This window comes from Sus scrofa, chromosome X (assembly GCF_000003025.6).
Source record: "Sus scrofa isolate TJ Tabasco breed Duroc chromosome X, Sscrofa11.1, whole genome shotgun sequence".
NCBI lineage: Eukaryota > Metazoa > Chordata > Mammalia > Artiodactyla > Suidae > Sus > Sus scrofa.
The window spans coordinates 29,034,669-29,057,881 of NC_010461.5; the positions used below are offsets into that span (position 1 = coordinate 29,034,669).

The 23,213-nt window shown below is 35.4% G+C and overlaps 1 protein-coding gene across 14 annotated transcripts in view; it reads right to left on the reverse strand.

The window, feature by feature from the left end:
* Positions 1-23,213, reverse strand: part of DMD (dystrophin) — a 2,622,506-nt gene that overhangs the window by 2,006,446 nt on the left and 592,847 nt on the right.

The window sequence follows — 23,213 nt, forward strand, 5'->3', positions numbered from 1 at the left end:
TTCTCTCAGGGCCATTTTCATTTAAAAACAAATCCAAAAGCCAAGGGCTAAAAGCCTGTTTGAATACTGAAATTCTCATAATCTTAAATGCTGCAGAAATCTTTTTAGGCCTTTAATGTAAGTAAGGCACCCTTTAAGTATTTGTGCTCACTGATGTTTTCATTTGCATATGGCTCATTTTTAAAACTAAAACTCCCTAACATGCTCCTTTTATGCAGGTATCTTTAGATCTTTCGCTATCTCAGTTGACTTACTTAGAACATAATTGAACGTTAGTTTCACTTAAAGGTTGTAATTATTTTGATATATTCTATATGGACAATAAAAAGTTTTCTATTTTAAGTCCTATTCTACCTATGTAACTCTACCATAGAGAAGTCAGAACATCTTTCCTGAAGTGAATAGGAAGACTTTTTTTTTTTTTTTTTTGTCTTTTTGCCTTTTCTAGGGCTGTTCCCACGGCATATGGAGATTCCCAGGCTAGGGGTCGAATCGGAGCTGTAGCCGCCCAGCCTACGCCAGAGCCACAGCAATGCAGGATCCGAGCCGCATCTGCAACCTACACCACAGCTCACGGCAACGCCGGATCTTCGACCCAGTGAGCAAGGCCAGGGATTGAACCTGCAACCTCATGGTTCCTAGTGGGATTCGTTAACCACTGTGCCACGACGGGAACTCCAGGAAGACTTTTCTGAAGTGAATATTTGGAGGTTCAGAATTCTGGATGCAACAAATTTACGAGAAATAAATCTTAATTCAAAATAATTTTTTTTTGTCTTTTTGCCTTTTCTAGGGCTGCTCCCACGGCATACGGAGGTTTCCAGGCTAGGGGTCTAATCAGAGCTGTAGCTGCTGGCCTAAGCCAGAGCCATGGCAACGTGGGATCCGAGCCACATATGCGACCTACACCACAGTTCATGGCAACACCGGATCCTTAACCCACTGAGCAAGACCATGGATTCAACCCACAACCTCATGGTTCCTAGTCAGATTCATTAACCACTGAGCCACGATGGGAACTCCAAAATAAAAACTTTTAACAGCACTTCAAGTATAAAAATGGAGTTTAAAATAATGGCCTCCAAAATTACAAGTAAACCAATGTTTCCAAACTGTTTTTCCTAAAACACTATTAATAAAAATAATCTTGAAATCACACAAAGCAAAGTAGGTTACTTCATCTCCATATTTCTCAGAACTAACAGCATATAAATGGCTATTGCCAATAACTCAAAATGGAGTATAATCTGAGTTTTTTCCCCAAACATATTTGTCCATGGAGGGTTTTTTCCTCTGTAGGAATAACTACTAATGCTAGACTATGTTTTTTATATAGTTTAAAACACACTGAAGTAAATTTACTCTTCTCTTAGCAAACATCCTGAGAACATGGAAACAAAATTTAACTAATTAATAATGAAACAGGTAGAGAATTAAAGCTGGTTTAAAGGAGAATTCGAGGACCGAAACACTTATCATCACAAAAAGAAAGTATACCAGAAGACTGCTAAATTAGATACAAAACTGGTTAATATCTTAAAGGGCAATAAAATCATATCCTTTGATGATTTTTTTTTACTAGAAAAACAATTCTTTGTCTCTTTACTGGATAAAAATCTTTAAGTTCACATAACACTTCACAGAATCTGAGCCCTAATCAATAGTAAATACTAAGTTAAACAAAGATGCATTCCCATAGTAATCTTTGAACACTCCTTTGTGCTTCAGTATGACATTAAAAGGACATCTAGTTATCCTTTTGTCTTATTTTCAAGTTTTAGAGCTTAATAAGCTTGAATGTATCATGGTTTCTCATTTAATCAATTGATAAACATTTACTGAGTACTTACTAATTGTCAGACATTGTGCTAGGAGCTGGAGAGGTGATAGTGAATAAGATAAATGTTCCTCCTTCTAGAAGCACACTGATTAACAAGTGATAGGGACATGTAAACAGGAAATTGAAAAGTAATTTGATGTGTGTTAAAATACAGTGACTGTTGGGAAATGAGATGATGCATAAGAGATATTCCTTTTATAACATTAATTTTAGAGATTTTTCTGAAGAAGTAACATTACCTAAAGGATAAACTGGAGTCCGAAGGGTAAAAAGTAGGGGTAGGAGAGTGGAGAAGAAGTGGAGTATTGTGGTCAAAAGGCCATTTCAAGAAAGGAGAATAAGAGAAGCTAGAAGTAACAATTTGTGCATCATAATTGGGTTGTACAATGGGATGACTGAGGAATGGATGGGTGTGGTGGGTATCGTGGGGGTGGGGGCTGTAAAGGGATGGAACAGAGGTCAATCAATGAAAAGGCTGCTTGAATATCTTATTAGAATTCAGATTACATCCTAGAGGCAATGAGAATTTAAGCATTTTAGGAGGGAATTAAGAATTTTAGCATTTAGCATGATCTGACTTGAATTTTAGGAAAAACTTTTGTTGTTGTTGTTGTTGTTATGAACTACCTTTAAAATAAACTCATTCACTATCTATGGAATTCTTTAGGACACATGCAATTCAAAGGTGTAAAATGAAATATCCTCCTTTTGCATTCCTGCCAAATAGGGAAATGGTTTATAAACTTGGCTTCTGAAGAGAACAGGTAAGTGAGGCAGGTAGCAGGAAAAACTTTTTTTGAAAGAATTTTGAAGAGTAGATTCTCGGAGTTTGAGGAGAGAAGTACAGCAAATAAAGAGAGGAAGATCAGGAAGCTATTGCAGTAATTCAGGGAAAGGTGGTAGTAGCCATGGGAAAAGAGACTATAAAATTAGTTATTGTCAGGAGTTTCTGTTGTGGCACAGCGGAAACAAATCTGACTAGGAACTATGAGGCTGCAGGTTCGATCCCTGGCCTCGCTCAGGGGATTAAGGATCCACTGTTGCTGGGAGCTGTGGTGTAGGTTGCAGACACAGCTTGGACCTGGCGTTGCTGTGCTTCTGGCATAGGCCCATGGCTACAGCTCCTATTAGACCCCTAGCCTGGGGACCTCCATGTGCTGTGGGTGTGGCCCTAAAAAGCAAAAAAAAAAAAAAAAAAAAAAAAAAATTACTTATTGTTTGGCTTACATACCTACCATAAATTCAATTAGCTGATATATCAAAACTTTCAAACATTTTTTGATAGTAGTGTATTTTGTCTTTTTATTTTTGAGGGCCACACACCTGCAACATAGGGAAATTCTCAGGTTTGAGGTAGAATTGGAGCTGCAGCTGCCTACACCACAGCCACACTTGATCCGAGCCACAACTGCTATGTATGCCTCATCTTGTGGCAACGCTTGATCTTTAACCCACTGAATGAGGCCTGGGATTGAACCTGCATCCTCATGGATACTAGTCAGATTCCTAACCCAGTGAGACACAATGGGGACCCTGATAGTAGTGCATTTTGAATGGTTCTGCACATTGATTAATGAAATACACACATATAAAATATATGTAATCAATTTACACATACAAATTATATGGTATCTAAAATATTTTATGTATGATAGTAAATGTATATTAAATACCTATATATATAAAATATAAATATGCATAGTTTTTGAGGAAAAATGCTGGTCTAATAATAAAAAAAAATCACTGTCATATCTGCTGATCACAATAGACTCTGCTCCAATATTTTTCAAACCACTTAAATAGTGATTATCAGTTAAAGGAAGTTCCTAGGTTAAAATAAACATATGAGAAATTTATTATTGAACTTTAAACCTTCAGTATCAAATAACATGAAAGAAAACTGATAAATCAGTATGATGAAGAAAAAGTCAACAAGCTATTAAGTTAATCTTGAGGAAATCAAAGAAGATATTTTAATGGGTAAATAATACAATTGGATAATGCATTTTAGAAACCATCTTAGCTGTAGTGTGGAAAAATGACTCATAAAAGTAGGGAAAACTGATAATCAGTTTAGGGCAAGTGCAGTAATCTAAGCAGGAACTGATGGTCCCTTAAACCAAACCAAGATCAGAGCAGTGATACAGAGTGAAGACTCAAGGATGACACTGAACAACTTGAGAAACTGTATGCATGATGCTGCCTTTCAATGAGCAAGAGATGCTGGGAGGAGCATTATTTGGAGTGCAGTTGCTGAGTTTGAGCACACTGATTTTGAAGTAACTATGTGACATCAGTGGGTATAACTGACAGGCAGGGAGATATAAATCTATAGCTCAAGAGAAAGATTTTAGTTTGAGATAAAGAATTAGGAGTCATCATTGAGTTGTTATGATTTTGTTTGGATGGGATCAAGAAAAGTATGTTGACTGAGAGTGAAGGTTGAAACTGAACATGGAAAGAAATTCACAAAGTGAAAAATGGTGAAGGTAATGGACACACAAAGGAGGAAAACTAGAATAGCAGAATATTCCAGGAGCCAAGGGAGAAGAGTTTTTCAACAGGAGGAAATGATCAACAATCAATGCTGCAGAGTGGTGTGATGAGGCAGAATGTGATATGAACCTTGGTAAAATCCATTTCAGTTGAGGGATGTGGCAGAAGCCAAAATGAACTGAGTTTGAGGCAGCTATGTGAGGGGAGGAAGTAGGTATAATGAATATAGAATCTTTAGAGAAGTTTAGTTTAAAGGATGGAAAAATAAAAAATTTGGTAAAAGAGTCAATAGCAGAGTGTCCTATTTGTTTCTGCAGGAACACTACTTCCACAAATTAATCTAACCCAAACCAAATGGCTAAATTTAAGAAAAGAAAATTAAAGTGTTCCTTGCACTGGTATTTCAAGCCTTTTATTTTGCCAGTCATCAATGGTTCAGGGGTGGATATTTTCACCTTCAGAAATAATGCTTTAGTAATTGGAATTATAATTTAGGACCTGCAGTTTGGGTATTATAAATACTCATTCAAATTAATGAAATTTTACTCACTGGGCTCAAGAGGCAAGGCTAAAAACAGGGTTCATGGTCTGACAAATCTGGGTTCTATTCCCAGCTCTTCTACTTATCAGCTATGTGACCTTGAACAAAATACTAAGCCTCTTGCAGCCTCAGTTCCCTCATTAGTAAAGTGGGGCATTAACAATGGTTCATTTATGGAATCATTGAGAAGAACAAGAAGTAATGAATGTATGGTTTAGCATAATGCCTCTCAATCTTTAGACGACACCAAAATCACCAGGATGTTCTCCTTATAGTACCAACTCCAGGGTTGAAATGGAAAACAGGCAAGTCATAAAGGGTAGGAAAGAAGTACCCAAAGAGGTTCCCAGAGGGCAACCGAAGCAGTGGAAACATACGTGAGACACATGCTCAGACACTACAGTCGTCATTACATCAGTTGTAAAAGAAGTTTATTTTGAGTCTCTCTCTTGGATAGAGAATGAGATATTAAAGGCAATGAGGTAGTTTGGTGGCTAACAACCCTAAATTCCCTGAGTTTTTAGTAAAGCTTACTTATACATTTGAAGGCACTATAAGTAGCACTATAAGTGGCACTTAGTAGGCCACATGATAGTGGAAAGAGTATTATCAGAGGAATACCAGCAGGAAAGACCATGATACCAGAGATGGAGCCCCCAGTAGAGAGTGTCACACAGCTCTCTACCATTTGTTTTGGTGGGTGAGGCCTTGGAAATTGAGTTGAGGGGACATTTTCTTGTCAGAAGCTGAGAAAGCCTAATTCCTCCCAAGGAATGATGGTCTTTACATGTTCTTAAACAGAGCTAGTCCTAAGGAAAATAACATGCAGGTGTTTGTTGGACAACTTCCTACATCCACATCCACATCTTTGCCACATTTTCCTCTCTCTGTTCTTATCTGAGTGGCCCTCCCAGAGCCTGGGAAAAGGATCAGAGGAAAGGAGAATTTTGAATTCCTGAATGAGACCATAAATGTTATTGTTTATAATAATCTCATGGATTGGATGATATTAATGTTAATAAAACCTTGTCATTCCTTTGAAATTGACAAAGAAGAAAAAAACAAAAAACAAACGCAAACCATCCCTAAGATTCATAATGTTGCTGGTTTGCAGTAGAGTCTAAGAATTTATATTTCTAACAAATTTCCAGGTGATGCTACTGATCTGAATCAGACTTTGAGAACCACAACTTCAGCACACTGACAAGGACATAATACCCAAAGGTACATACTTGGTTTTCTTTGATGGGAAAGAGACTCAGACTGTTGATTGCAAATAGTCCCCTAGCTCCCTAAGCATAGAAAATCCTGCTCTCCTCTCATCAAAGTCAACTGGATTTCTCCTTCAACATCCCTTCCTCCTTTCTTCCACCAATACAACATCCTCATCTCCTCCAACTCCCTGCTGGATTACCTGTCCTCTGTGCTTTGTTTTCTTTCATCCATTGATTCATTCATTCATTTACCTCTTAAACTCCACTACAGTATTCACTTATACATTACAACTTTTTTTTCATAGCATATTTGCTTTCATTTTAATTAGTACTTACGGAGAGTTTATACCAAAATCTCTCTTTTATAGCATTCTGGAATGGACCTCTTTATCATTTCTAGATCCTATTATGGAATTTCTGACAATGAGTGCTTCTGAACCATGCCCTCTATTGTTGTGGGTATTATTATACTGACAAGATCTCTTCTTTCTTTGTCTCTGTTATAATAAAGCAAGCTCATGGCCTATGTGACTCATACAGCATTTGCTGAAAGCTGTGAGCAACAGCAATTAATGGCATATGTGTAAGTACATACTCATCAAATTAGAGATAATTTTTTTCACAGCTCAGTGTCATTTCTCACAACAGCATTCTGAGAAATTTCAGACATATATAAAACAGGTCTTAAGAGATATTATTCAGATTGAACAGATGCCAGATGATATTGTTTAGGAAATTTCTTAAAATTGCAAAATTCAAAATCATATCATCATTTTAAAATACATAAAGTGGCTCCCATCTTCTTTTTTTTTTTTCAGTGCTGGCCAGTCTTTTTTAGAAAAGACTTCGTCAAAATCTCATTCACAAGTAAGTGGTAGAAACTAGGTTAGATACCCATGTATCCCAAACTGATTAAAAACCTGGTTCCGTTTTATAGCTTGAGCTCAATACCAAATACTATTGCTATTTTGCAGGGGCTGGGGAAATGAGGGATAGAAAAATAAGACCTTCTATCACTAGAGGCATTTTAGTAGAGACTGAATGTATACTTAGTAAGAATATTGGATGGAGTTTCAATTCATGCTTAGGAAATGAGGTGAAATAAAAATTCTGCACATTTCCATAAAAAAGGGAAAAGAGCTCTGAACACTGGCAGCAAGTACCCCATAAGGTTTCCTCTAGCTCTTTCACAGTTAATCCCTCTGGATGAAGCCTCTCTTCTAACTGCTACCATTATAGACAACTTGGGCTATTTTTTTGACTTCACATAAACGGAATCACACAGTAAATATTCTTTATCTTCTATTCAACATGATATCTATGAAATTCATTCAAGTTTTTGCAGGTAGCAGTTTTTTATTATTGTGTCTAATTCCACTGTATGAACAGACATTTTATTTATCTATTTTAATTCTGAGAGACTTTAAATTTGTTCCAGCTTTCACTATTAGGCAAATTGCTGCTGTTAACAATCTTGAACATCTTTAATTTGGTGGACACATGCACTAATTCCAAGAGGAATGGCTAGACCATAGGGAAGGCATATATTTAGATTTTCTAGATAGTACCAAACATATTAATTTCCACTTGACCAGTAACATTTGGAAATTTCAGATGATCCACACATTCTTCTCAACGTGGTATTGTTATCTTATTATATTTCATCCATTCTGATGGGCTTGTAGTGGTATTTCATTGCTTCTTTTATAGCATTTCCTCAATTACTAATGAAGTTAGGCACCTATTCATATGCTTTCTGGCCATCTGAATGCTCTTTTTCATGAAGTACCTGTTCCTGAATTGTGATCCTTTAAAAATAATGAGTCGTCTGTCTTTTTTTATTGATATGTAGGAGTTTATTATATATTAAGGGTACAAGCTCTTTTTAGATGTATGTATTGTGAATATTTTTCTCTTAGTCTGTGGCTTTTTCACTGTTATTGGTATATTTTAATGGGCAGGGTTCTTAATTTTAATGAAGTTCAATTTATTAGTGTTTTTTTATTTTTTTATTTTTTTTGTCTTTTTGCCTTTTCTAGGGCTGCTTCAGCAACACCAGAGCTAAGCTGCATCTGAAACCTACACCACAGCTCACGGCAACGCCAGATCCCCAACCCACTGAGCAAGGCCAGGGATCGAACCCACAACCTCATGGATCCTAGTCAGATTCTTTAACCACTGTGCCACAACAGGAACTCCTATTAGTGTTTTATTTTGTAATTAATGCTTGCTGGGTCTTATTAATGAAATCTTGTCTCTGCCTAGATTTTGCCCATGGATGATTTTACTTATGCCTGGAGAGCTGCCCACCAGATCTAACCATTTAGAAAACCATGGTCACGGCCATGTCCTAGTTGACTATGTTAGGTTAATCACCATTGGCAGAGACTAATGATTGCACATTATTCTTTTACCCTGTATTCAGAGATTCTCGTATCAGTGAGACTGTAAATTTTTCAGCTAAGATAATCATATATATGTATATACACACATATGTATGTATTACTTGATAAAATCAGTACTTTGCTGATATAAGGTGAGGAAAAATTGGGATAAACCAAGTAAAATAATATTTTTTTAACTACTGAAAATTTTAAGACTTTAGTTTTGACGTTCCAAAATAGTAAACAAAATTGACATATTCTAACAAATGTTTTCCATTCAGCATCTATGGGATCAATGCTCTTGAAAGCACACTTTTCAAAATTTTGGCCTAGTCTCATCCATTATATGTTATACATTTAAGATGATGTTAGTTCTAAATACTTAAACTTGCTATCAGAGCAGAAATTTAAAAGCAAATTTGTTCTTTTCATGTTGCTCTTTTAAATTCAAGAAGAAATTAGGGAAAAAACAGTTACAATGTAAGCTATTTTGCTTGGGATATGTACAAAGACATGTAAGTGCTCATTAGAAACTCACATGGCGTTACATTTGAAAGCGGATGTGTCTTTTTGCTTTTCATACACAGATCATAGTATGCAGATTTTAAGTTGGTGTAAAATGAACCTTCCAACATTCAAAGTGATGAGCTTTGAGGAATTCTGTCTCAATGTGTTATATTGCATGAGTGATCTGTGGTATATTTCTAGATTAATAGAGGATGGGAGGGATATTGCAGGTGTATTCAGTTTACCAACATATATTGAGTAATTTATATTCAGATATTGTCCCAGGTGCTTTAATCTAGGTGTTGTTTTGCAGCAGTCAGAAGGAGAGGAGATACCAAGCAACCACAGTAGAGGAAATTGTCCCAGGATGCAGCTGTGTACCTGCCTACTACACATCAAAGGTGGCTGGCACCAGTTTGTCCCCAGGAATATTTCCATGGTTAGATGGGAAATGTAAATCCACTTCTATATTACTTCCAGAAGCTTTTATGAAAAGCTTTAAAATGGGGAACCCATGGCTAAGGGTCAACCAAATCTCAGGCAGAATTTCAATTACAGCTTTAGAGGTGTAGCCTCTTTAGAGTTCCACATATCTCTTAAAGATCTTTTTATTGACATCTTTAATAAAAATTTCCCTATTCATTTGTAAAGCTTAGTCAATACTGATATATAACAAAAACTATTCACTAAACTTGAATGTGTCTTTTCTCCTTATAAAGATCCAGCTTTAGATGATAACAATACACATGAATCCCTAAACACTTAGAGAAGACAATATACATTATTAAGGACTGATAGTTGGCTGTATAAATTGACCTTAACAAAATATGCATTTTCAGTATTAACAAAAGACAATTTCTCAGCAGAAGTTGATTATATTCCAGAAGTAGAAAATCCTTCCTTTAATAAGGGCAAATTAAAATGCAGGGACTAGTTCTCGGGAGTCTATTTTTCCTAATAAATAATCCCCTTTGGCCATAGAGTTCATATGGCACAATGGAAGGAACTGACTTGGTATTGAATAATCATTGAATTCTTGATCTGACCTGTATTCTTGAATAATTACATTTATTTGGGATCACTTTGTGCATTGAACTCTTATCTATGCATATGTATACAGTCATGGCATAAATGGAAAATTTTTATTTCTTGCTAGAATCCAAGGAGTCTATTCTATAGTTTTCATAAAAGTAGCAGCTTCTTTTCCCAATTTACATTAGACTTTATAATACTAAATATGAAGTTTTAATGTGTCAATATACTTGCAATCATCAATAAACATATGACATATCTCCACTAAAGAACAGATTGGAAATCATGGCATCATTCTACTATCTGTGCCATGCAGGTTCTAGCTGTGGAACTCTTATTTGAAACAAAGTTTACATATGAAAATAAGGGTACATTGCACATCAAGTTCTTCTAACCTTATACCTAGGTTTCTATTTAATAGTAAAATTATATTTAGGTTGTTTCACTTATTGTTAAGTATAGAGTATGTGCATTGGGAAAATTTAACATTGGCCTTCAAATGATTTGAATTTTCCATAATTATTAGTACTTTATTTTTGGAAAAGTCATCAATTACAATATAGCTAACAATACAGAAGTAAATAAAATCTACTTTGCTTACCAGAGATCCTGTGAAATCTCTTTGTCTATGATATTCTCCAATAATCATTGACATTTGAAAAAAATATATAAGAGGAAGCAGAAAAATGACCAAATACCCAATGTAATCATGGCAATAAAACATGTATACATTATAGGATAATTTTCAAAAAGATCTGAAGCAAACCCAAACAGGTAAGTAGAAAAATTTACTAAATCTCTGAGAATATGAACTACTGGGAGCAGAAAACAAGAGAACTGCTATTTCTAACTCATTCTAGAAAGGAGGTCAGGATTAGTTTATGAAGAATCTAATACTAGCAGAGTGGGTTTCGGCAAAGGACTACATGGGGGATTCCCTGTTTTTTGCCCCAGCTGATATGAAGAATATTTTTCCATAGAATAAATCAAAAGCATTACAAAGATTGCTCTTATAATAAACTGCTGATTGTTACTCTAGATCCCCATATCCCTCGGAGCCGATTCTTTGCCCCTAACACACACTAGAATCACCTGAAGCATTTCAAAATCTCACCTAAAGCCAGGTCCTACTCCAGACCAACTAAATCAGAATCTCTTTGCTAGGGCTTGGGCATATGATGAAAATTAAAGTCCTAGATGGCCTGCTATAGCACACGCACACACACACACACACACTCCTCCCACTGCACACATGAGCATGAAATTTTCATGCTCTACTGCATCTTGTTCCTTCTACCTTTCTAAACCCATATGCAAAAACAGATTCTACATTTTCTACTTTTTTCTATGCATACATTTTTATTGAAGAACATTACCATGATAGAGTGTGAGAATAAGTAAGCAATTCCTTTCTTCACAGGGAGTATTAAGAAAATTCAGAATTAATTTACATATATATTTCAAATCATTATTGATGGGACAATTTAGTGAGTGAGAGTTTACCGGGAAAAAAAAAATCTGCCAATTTTCACAAAGTGTAGTGGTGATTTCCTGATATAATAATAATCCATTCATTATTCATATAACACTATCTGTATAATGATTTTATCACATCTTTTATGCACAGAATAAACTATTTGCTAATAACTTAAAAACTAAGGGCGCTTGCCCTTTGGCAAAGATGCCACTTCCTCTAATGGTAAAAAGAAATACATTTTCATTTATCACTGCAACTTTCTGAGAGGAAAAACAAATACATGAAGACTAAGTCACATAATGAAGTCCTTTCTTATCACTCTTTCTTTTTTGTTTTATCTAAGAAATTATTTAAATACAAATAGTCATATTAAACTTCTAATTAAACATTGTTAAACTATAGACTGTCAACTGCTCAGTCAAATCACAGCCAATATATATGAAATATACAGTTATAAATAGATGTAAATAGAATTGTACTAAACAATGTTCATTATTTAGTTCATTTGCTTCAAATATGTTGAATTGCCAACTACTATGCTAAGCAGTAGAAAGTGAAAGTCTAAGTAAAGGCCTCTCATCCCCAGAAGCTCACAGCTTATTGGGAAATACAGATTTTGTCATGGACCTTCCAAATTCCTATATTAATGTCCAGCCCTCAATGTGATGGTATTATGAGAGGGGGCCTTTGAAGGGTAATTAGGTTTAGATGAGGCCATGAGGGCAGAGCCCCAGTAATGGCATTAGTCCTTATAAAAGGAAGAGATAACAAAGTGCTGGCTTTCTCTCACTCTCTTGTTCTCTCTTCTCTCTGCCATGTAAAGACACAGAAACGCAGGAGTCATCTGCAAGCTGGAAGAGAATGCTGTCCAGGAGCCAAATCTGAAAGCACCTTGAACTAGGAATTCCCAGCCTCCAAGGACTGTGAGAAATGTCTGTTTGTTGTTTAAAATACCTGGTCTATGGTATTTTGTTATGACGACCCAAAAGACTAAGGCAGGTTTTTTTTTTTTTTTTTTTTTGTCTTTTCTGTCTTTTTAGGGCTGCACCCAAGGCATATCGAGGTTCTCAGGCTAGGTGTCCAATTGCAGCTGTAGCCACCAGCCTACACCACAGCCACAGCAATGCCAGATCCAAGCCACGTCTGCAACGTACACCACAGCTCACGGCAGCTCTGGATCCTTAACCCATTGAGAGAGGCCAGGGATGGAACCCGCAACCTCATGGCTCCCAGTCGGATTCGCTTCCACTGCACCATGACGGGAACTCCAAGGCAGGCTTTTTGACAAATAATTACATTACAGTGGGGAAAGTGCTAAAATGTAGCAGGAGTGGCAGAGATGATTTCTCCGGCTGGATTAGCCTTGGGGGACAAAGAAGGTTTAGTGAAAGAAGTGCTGGGGAAGTTGGAATTTACCTATACTTGACAGCCTCCACCAACAATTTGATTCAAAATATTATTCTGTATATACACCTCTTGAAAAAATTATTATAGCCAGTCACAACAGAGCATAATTCTATACAAATTTCAAATGTATTTAGAAGTAATGCCTTATGGTCCAACATGGTTACACACGATCATTAGATATTTGCTCTGATAGTACATACAATTTTTAATGTTGATATAGAATGAAAGCATAATTATCTCATACAATAAGAATTATTTTTATTGGTATAGTTTTTCACTTTCAAATATGGATTTATTTTAACAAGATAGGAAAAACTACCAATTTGATTCATTAAGGGAAAACTTATATATTTATTGACATATGAAGCACTTGAGGAGCCAAAAAGTACTTTTTTTGCATCATTTAGGACATTATGATGAAAATATGAAATGTATGTGCTGCCCACTGGCAAAAGAGATTATGAGCTACACTCACAATTGGCTTTTCATTTCATAAAGAAAGCCAATTATATGCTTGGGATTCCTATGCCAAAAGGCTTACAACATATGCTGGAAGTTCATTTTTTATAATGCTCTTTTTGGCAACCATTTTAGTTATCTGTTTTTTGGGGGGTTATATAAAGGGCCAGGGATGTTTTAAGTGAAATAGGTAGCCATCCTTATCTTAACCATAATCTGACGGATGTTATACAGCAATGCCTACATACTAGTGTGCAATGATAATGATAACTAACCCCTTTTACCTGGGCTAAGATTCTTTAGATTCACAACTCTGTGTTAATCAATACATTTGAGGGATATGCCCCAAACATCAAAACCAAGTGCAAGTGGGCAATACTAGATTGGGTGAGCAGAAGTATTTCTCACTCTTACCTAACAGAATGTTAATATGATACTATGAATTGGAGCAAGTAAATTTTACTTTATACGGGGTTGTATAGCAAAAAGGAATTTCCAAAACCAACTTAAAACAAGATTCAGAGTGTTGAATGTAGGCAGGGGCAGACAGGGTAATCTTAAGATGCTGGAGCAGAATGGCGTAAGAAACCAACAGTACCAATAGTGGAGCAAAGCCCTCAGCTCCTGGAGCTCCGTAGGTCCCTCAGGAAATAAGGAACACACTAAAAGATCTAGCAAGGGAGTTCCCATCGTGGCTAAGTGGTTAACGAACCTCACTAGTATCCATGAGAACATGGGTTCAATTCCTGGCCTTGCTCAATGGGTTAAGGATCCGGTATGGCTGTGACCTGGGGTGTAGGTCTCAGACATGGCTTTGGATCCCATGTGGCTGTGGCTGTGGCTGGCAGCTATAGCTCTTATTTGACTGCTAGCCTGGGAACCTCCATATGCTGTGAATGCAGCCCTAAAAAGACAGAAAGACCAAAAAAAAAAAAAATAGCTAGAGAGGATGGGTTATACTACTAAAACCATCATTGTGAATTGTCCTAGGGTGTATGTATGGGCATTTTGCATGCAAAATATCTACAAGGATACATACATCTGCATTTAGAGTTTGGGGTTAAGTGTAAGTTGATCCAGGTTTTACTCTAACTACTGCCCATGACTGTGCTGGAGGTATCCTTGGTTTTATCCCAATGGGAAAAATTCAGGCATGGGTACCTAGAGACCGAAATGTAAATCCATGAATCCTGCCTGCTACAACTAGGAGGAACATTGATAATAAAACACATAAAAGTTGGGATTGGCATACATGCACTTATATATATAAGATCAGTTGATAACAAGGACCTAATACATAGTGCAGGGAAATCTATTTCAATACTCTGTGATGGCCTATATAGGGAAAGAATCTAAAAAATAATGGGTATATATGCATGTGTATGGCTGATTCACTTTGCTACACATCTGAAACTAACACAATACTGTATCAACTATACTCCAATAAAATGTATATTAAAGAAACAAAAAAACACAGGGTAAAATATTTTTGAACAAGTGTAGACATTATTTTCAGGGATTCCTTAGACTAACAGCTACTGACACACCAAGAAATACCCATAAGAAACTTTGTCATCCTTAAACCACCTCAGGAGAAAGAGAACATGTGTAGAGCAGGGAATGAAATACAGTAAAAGAAACAAGTCTTGGTCAATATGTATCTGCAGTGAGAATTTTCCAGAGTGTGCATGGATAACAAGCATACCTACTTGGTCCTACAAGTGCGTAATTCTGTATAGTAGTTAATTCGGAATATTATTGACAAGAAAGGTGGAAACAGGGTTGCTGAAAATTCTGTTTATTATATGAACTCTGCAACTTTAGAAAGAAAGACTAGATTCTCTGACTACAAAAGCCTGGATAGAAATAAATGACTATTCTGGAGTTCCTGTCATGGCTCAGTGGTTAACGAATCTGACTAGGAACCATGAGGTTGCGGGTTCAATCCCTGGCCTTGCTCAGTAGGTTAAGGATCTGGCATTGCCGTGAGCTGTAGTGTAGGTTGCAGATGCAGCTCGGATCCCGTGTTGCTGTGGCTGTGGTGTAGGCCAGCGGCTACAGCTCTGATAAGACCCCTAGCCTGGGAACCTCCATATGCTGTTGGAGTGGCCCAAGAAATGGCAAAAAGACAAAAAAAAAAAAAAAAAAAAAAGAAATGGCTATTCTGATATTCATCAGATTGGGACATGAAAGGGGGTGAACTGGTGACAAAGTTTCAGGGCAAAGAAAGGATGTTCTAAATATAATTACCATGGAGGTGGCTCCTGGAAATATGACTAAGGAAACATTGTGTTTACGTATTTTTATTTTTTCTAGGAATGACTGGGAACTAAACTCAGTACTAATAGGGCTATGATGGCAATTCTTTAGTAAATTGAACTATTAATGGTTCATTCCTACATATTGATTCAATCATTATAAGCCCCTGTAATTTTTAGCTGTTGTCATGTAAGATAATGAATAAAACAACAGTAGGGCCAATAAAAATAGCCACTGACTGAAATTACTTAACTATTGTTAAAGGAATGATATTTCAACAGATACATTCAACTACAATTGCAATAAAGTATCCAAAATCCAGATTGGGAATAAAGAGGCATTCTTACAGTGTAACTCCCAAAGACAGACCCAAGGAATCATGACTATAAATAAGGACATATCAAAAGAGAATCCTTTAGAACAGAGCCTTGGAATATGCATTTTAAATATATAAATATGTTTTTGAGAACAGAGCCTTGGAATCTGCATTTTAAATATATAAATATGTTTGAGAATGACTACTCAGTAGATGGCAAGGCACTGATTAAGTGACCTGGGGTAGAGGAAAAAATAATGGCTGAAGTATTTTCTTTTTTTATAAGTTCTCTAAGTGATTCTAATGATCAGCCAGGAATGAGAACACCTGTGCCCTGGTAGAGCCTGGTGAGATGTTGCACTCTGCCAAAGAAGTATGTAGAATCTTTTTTAAAAATAGGTAACAACTGTATATCTAACAAGATCCTATTTCACTTCACTTAAATAAATAGGTAACGACTGTATATCTAACAAGATCCTATTTCACTTCACTTACAAATTCAGGGGAAAAAACCTCATGGTGTCATTTAAGATGATCTTCACCCAAGGATGTGGTAGCAACTTAAAAGTATGTGTGTTTCCACACAGCTTTTATATTAGGAGTCAGTTCATGATCCTCAAAAACAACATTGTTGATAGGATTTCAAACATGTAGGTTGGAAATCTGACTGTGAGATGCAAGCAAGAAAAAAGTATAGGAAGGAGCAGAGAAAATAATCAAGGAACGTGCACTTAGATATGGGAGGTGACTAAATCTTTTTCGAATGTTTAAGGATTTTTTTTTTTTTTTTTTTTTTTGCTGCATCCATGGCATGCAGAAGCAGGGGTCGAATCCATAAAACAGCAGCAAACCATACCACAGCAGTGATGATGCCAGATCCTTAACCTGCTGAGCCACCAGGGAATTCCAGGATTTTTGAAACAACTGGCAATGCTGGGCTAAATATCGTCTTTTTTGATGACGCTTTTTCCTCTATGGGTGGATTACAAGTGTATAATTGCTTTACTTCCATTCCCTTTCTCATTAGGTGAATGTGTGGCATACAAAGTTTTATACCTATTGAAACCAGTAACATTTTATTTTACCCAGTAATAGTCCTCTTAGAGTTTAGGCTATCTGAGCAATCTCTATTTATAGGTGTTTACAAAGTAGTATTATTATTTTATGTAAACTAATGGAAATGTCAGTACTAATTGCTTTATGCATTACTTGGAAAATGACATTTGCAATTGAGTAGTTACTTGATACTGGTAACCAATCTCTTTCTGTACCTTCCAGTTTCTCATCAGTCCTTCAAAGAGGTCTTCTGGATATAGTATTTTGTGTCCTATACTGCTCTTCTAGTCTCAATATCTACATTTTAAAAAATTATAAGAGGGATAATTTGCAGGTTAGGCTCAAGAAGAATGTTTTCCTAGGCATGTTCTTGTTAATTTTGGTGTCTTTAAATATATTGATTGTGCAATAAAATGACAGAGTCTAGTAATTTATATAGTAGATCTCATGTCGTTCTTTTGATTTTTGAACAAATCAATGTATACAAGAACACGCTCTTCTTGTTTTCTAAATTCCTTCAAGCAAAACATAATTCTATAATGACCAATTATAGCCTAACACCTGCTCTTAAGAAGAGGACTTTGTCAACATCAATCTAAACTGAAGAACAACAGCTTTCCTTGATTTGGGGTAAAATGAGCAACAAAAGAACATTTCTTAGCAAGAAAACTCATAGTTGATTCCAAGGTAACCCGTGGAATTAGAATTTAACAGAATTAGATATTTCACCATCATTTGAGAGAAGTTTTGCTCTGGGCTAAATATTATGGTTAAGGATTCCAAGAAAAATGCTAAGATTCCTGGATCCCTTGCAGCCAGTATTTACTTAAATCCATCCATAAAAGTCTATCTCTACTATATTATCTCTTGCCATTTTTTACTTATGACATAAAAACACTGCTCAAGCAGAAAGGTAAACAAATTGAGTAGAAGTATCATTTGAGCTCAAGCCATATCAACAATTTTGTGGATCTACATTGCCAGGAAAGCTTCCTTTAAATTATGCAAGGATAATTACATCAAGAGAATGGGAAAAAAAAACCTTGGCGTAATGTCAAAAAGGTGGGGGAGGGATAGGTTGCTGGAAAAGCACTGCTAGCAGATTGATAGAAAGGATAATGAAGCCATCTTATCTTGTTAAAATCCCTTGTAGAAATATAAATAAATGATCATTTATTTATAAACACAAGTATATTTAATGTGTAGTTACACGCGCATATAATTTTGGTGTGTGATTATGCATACACGGTTATATGCAGTGTATATATTCAGTATATTCTCTCTCTATATATACACACACACACACACACACATATATATATATATATATATATATATATATATATATATATAAAGGGGGGGGAGAAGAACAGAGAGAGAGAGAGAAAGAGAAAGCCTGAACCTCAACTTGTACATATTAGGAGCACAATGAAATATTGTCAGGGAAGAGTTCCACCCTGGCAACCCCAATACTATGACTCCCAGCTCTTGATGCATCAACAGAAGAGTTTTATGTAACAAAAACTATGGGAGAAATCCCTAGGTTCATGTTTAGTAGAGAACAAATATTATAATAAAATTACCAATAATTTATTGGGTTACTATAAAACTTCCTTATAAGTGACTATGTTTATTCATTTGATTTTACATAAAGAATGTACAAGGTTAAAGGAAAATTAAAAGGAGAATACTACTTTATTTTTGCATGATTGGCAAATGCAGTTCCTACTTCCTGGCATTCAGATATGTCTATATCTATAACTGTAGCCATAATTTTTTCTTTACTTTCTTAACAGAGAATTATCCAAGCATCTTTTGTCAAGGTGAGGAGAAAAAACTTGATTATTTAATTTTAAGGTGGAGAACATAGACACAGAAATGAAAAAGCAGAAGAAAAAGCCACTATGATGGAAATGCACCTCATCCTGAAAGGACAAGCAAATGAGAGATATATGACTAAAGTGGGTCTATTGGAAGCAACGCATTCTTCTGAAACATATTGCAGAGATTTGTGTGTCTGTTGTGCCCTTCCCACAAATTCACTGCTCTCTATTACACAAAGAAAGAGCACAGGGAAAAGAATGCTAGACGTGAAGTTAGAATGTTTGGGTTTGAGTGTAACTTTATCATTTACTAATTATGTGATCCTGAATAGGTTAAAATTTGTATGTGTCAGTTTCTGTGACTTGAAAATGGACACATATATGGCCAGGGCTAATGAGATTCAAATGTAGCAGTGTATAGAAAGAATCTATTACACTGTATGGCATTTTACCTTTATAAAGTACTATACTTGTCACCCACATGTTGTTATTATTACATCATGGCAAATAAATTCAAGAGTTAAGAGACTTTGGTTGGGTTTTAGAAAGAATGTATTCATTTGAAGCTCAATCATTATTGTGTGAACCTCTTCACATTATCATCCTTCAATTATGATGCTTTAATCTTAGACTCTAATTATATATCCAGCTTTACTTAAGGGAATTTAAAAAGGAGTCACATTAAATACAGGCCCTTTACATTTTTTAAGGCATAAAGAGTTGCCATAGACACACTTTTTTTGCATCTTACCCTAGTACAGTCAAACTCAATTAGCTATTCAGACTGGAAAAGCATCTTTTACATTTTTCATAAAGATTCTAAGTGAAAAGGTTGTACTTATCTTTCAATTAAGTTACGCATATTTCAAAAATAGCTAATAGACAGAAGCAAAGGCAAAGTTGCAATCAGATTGTATTCAGTGCAATTTAGCAGATAAAAATGGAGCCAGCTAGTTTTAAAAATGTGTTCATAGTGGTTTTTCAATGCAGCAAAATCAACTGGATGGAACATTGAACAGAAAGCCCAAAGGTATGTGTTGGTTAAAAAAATTATAGGCACAGATTATTACATGAGGATTTCATCTAATCTGTTATTCATTTAGAGATGTCCAAATGAAATTCCTGAGAGGCCTGAAATGTTTATCAGGCATTTCAGAAGTCAGAATCTTCTCTAAATAACTTCTGAATCACCTGGAAATGTACCACTGAAGTGGCTAATGGTGGATGGAATCTAGCTATGGAATAAGCTAGGAGGCCATAAGGACTCCAAGGGCAATGCTGCAACAAGATAGCCAGCCAGGCCACAGAGCAGCCCTTTGAACATTTTGTCAGTGGGAACTGGAGAGGATGCCATCCCTACACTTAGGTCAAAATGATTGGACCAGGATGATGTGCTAGTTTATATGATACAAATATTTATTATTGGAGTGATTTTTCAAAATTGGGGAGCATAATTTCTATCATGCCATGATGTTTTCAGCCACAGGTTCTACTTATTATTTGGCTCTCAGCACTTAAGAAACTTTAGATGGTCCCTGACTTAGAACAATTTTTCAAATTTACAAATGCAAAGTGATATGCATTCAAGTAGAAATCACATTTTGAATTTTGATCGTTTCCTAGGCTATCGATATGCAGTACGGTACCATGATGCTCTCTTGTGATGCCGGGCAGTGGCAGCCACCCACAGCTCCCACGAAGCCACATGATCACAAGGGTAAACTGCTGATATACTTAGAATCAGCCTGTACCCATACAACCATTCGCTTTTTCACTTTCAGTATAGTACTCAATACATTACATGCTATATTCAACACTTATAAAATAAACTTTGTGTTAGATGATTTTGCCCAACTGTAGGCTGATGTAAGTGTTCTGAGCACCTTTAAGGAAACCTAGGCTAAGCTATGCTGTTCATTAGATTAGGTTAGTTATTAAATGCCTTTTCTACTTATGATATTTTCAACTTACTATAGGTTTATTGGGATGTAACCCCACTGTAAACCAAGGAAGAGCTGTACTTTTAAAATTATCTGTATATAATTACTTTGCCACTTTACATTCTGGAATCTATACAGCCAGAAAAAAAGAGCAAAGAGTGTTCAATTCAGAAATTTCTTTTTAATAGCATTTATCAGTTTGAACTGATATATAAAACCCTTCACTTTCAATGTCAGCGACATTAAAAAATCCTCTATATATCTGGGTTAAAAGCAATAATAATGCTTCTTCTCCATATGCCAATTTTTCATTTTTGGATGAAGGTAATTTCATGTCAGATATAGGTAAGAATATAGTAATAAATATTAAAAGGATGTGTTTAATTGTAAAAGTATTAAGTAATAACAAACCCACATTAACCATTATTAATAATAATAGCTATATATTATGTAGCACATCTGAAACTAACATAATAGTGTACATCAAATATATTTCAATTGGTTAACATTTATGGAATGCCTACTATAAATCACAGTGCATTAAGTTAGAGACTTAGATTTACTCTAACCCTTATAATTATACTAAAAATTAGGCATAACTTCCTCCATTTTACGTATAAAGAAAGTAACTGATAGAAATATTAAGTAACTTGATCAAGTTCAACTGCTAATAACTTTGGAGACAGGTTTCAAACCTCACTTTGTTTCTCCAAACCTTTATGCCAAGCCCAAAGTTACAGACTATACAGCAAAGGCCAATAATCAATATTAAAAAGTTAATCACTAAAGTATTTCTCTTATTATTTCACATTAAATTATTTCTTTTCAAAAATAGCCTATTTAATTTTTTTACTTTTTAATCATCAGTTTTTCAGATGGTATTTATATCCTCTGGTTCAGTGGTTTGTAACATTTTTGGTGATCTTAGATGGTTTGGCACTGACTAAAACTATAAACCTTCATTTTAGGGAGATGAATACATGCATGTATATATGTAATATCTAACATTTTGCGTACAGTTTCAAAAGATGCAAGAATTCTAAGGTAAAATGAACTTTATGGTGACCAACCATTCTGATTTGCCCGGGAGTAAGTTGTTCTTAGGACATTGGACTTGCAATTTTAAAATCAAGAAATTTCTGGACAAACCAGGACATGATGTTAATTCAAAAATGTAGCATTTTTATGATTTTTTTTTTGGCTGCACTTGCAGCACGTGGATATTTTTGGGCCAGGGATTGAACTCGCACCACAACAGCAACCTGAGTGTGTATGTGCTATTTGATGTTTTAAATGAACATATCAGTGAAAAACTTGTTTGGTGAAAGTATGGCATAAAAAAATCACTTTATGAATTAACCATTCTCTCATAAAAGGAGTTAATACTTAATCACTTATGTATTAGTGATTCAATTTCTAAAGGTCTTACAAAGGTTTAAATTCAGTATTTTATGATTATTATTTTTAATTACAATTTTACTCTTACCACAGTGCTAAGTGCCATGAGTATTAATTATCATTCAGTCCTCACACCAGTTTCTAAAGAGACAAGCTTCGGTAGCTATTCTCTATAAAGTATGGTGTCTTCTAGAGGAAACAGAACATTTTTATAATTCAAAACCTCACATTTTCTAGTGTTGAGACAAAATGTATTTTTATTTCAAATGGTAAATTATACTAAAACAACCCAGTTTCTATATTATTAATCAATAGTTCAGAACTGATCTCATTTTAAAAATCCATAATTTGAGAAATTGACTAGAGACCATCCAATCAGATTTCCCTTCCCTTTCAAATCAAATTTCCCTTTTCTTTTGTCCTTATTTAGTGTTAAAGCTCAAAGACAAAGCATAGTGATTTTACCAAGAGTCTGTCAGATACTGTTATTTTCAGAGACTGTCTGCTATCTCTTATCACTCTCCACTCAAACAATCCCAGGATAAGATTCTCTGGCAGCATGTAATTTGCCTAGAGACCACAACCATAAAAACCAATCATTGTTATGCCAGGGTTAAATTAGAAAACAATAGGTATAGCTCTCTACAGCAATAGTACCAGCACTCCTAGAATTTAGTGATGACTTTATGCCATGATGTGAAAACAGGAAAAAACAAACAAACAAGCAAAACCCGAGGTAAAAAACAAAAACAAATAAACAAAAAAAACCTTTCAATTACTAGCACAGGAAGAGATCTCAGACATCATCTGTTTTAACCAAAGTATTTGATAACATTCAAAAGCCAGAACTTAAGACAAGGCCTGCAGCCTAGCTAAAAACAATGACATAGCTGGGTTTATTAAATCAACCACTTAGCAATAGGAAAGTATCTCCAAGCAACATAACACTGAAACTTTTGAATTCCTTTATCTATCTGCAATTTTATGATCATTGTCTTCACTGCGAATCCAGACTATATCATTCAAAGTTTTATGATAAATGGAAAAAGTATCAAAATTCTAGA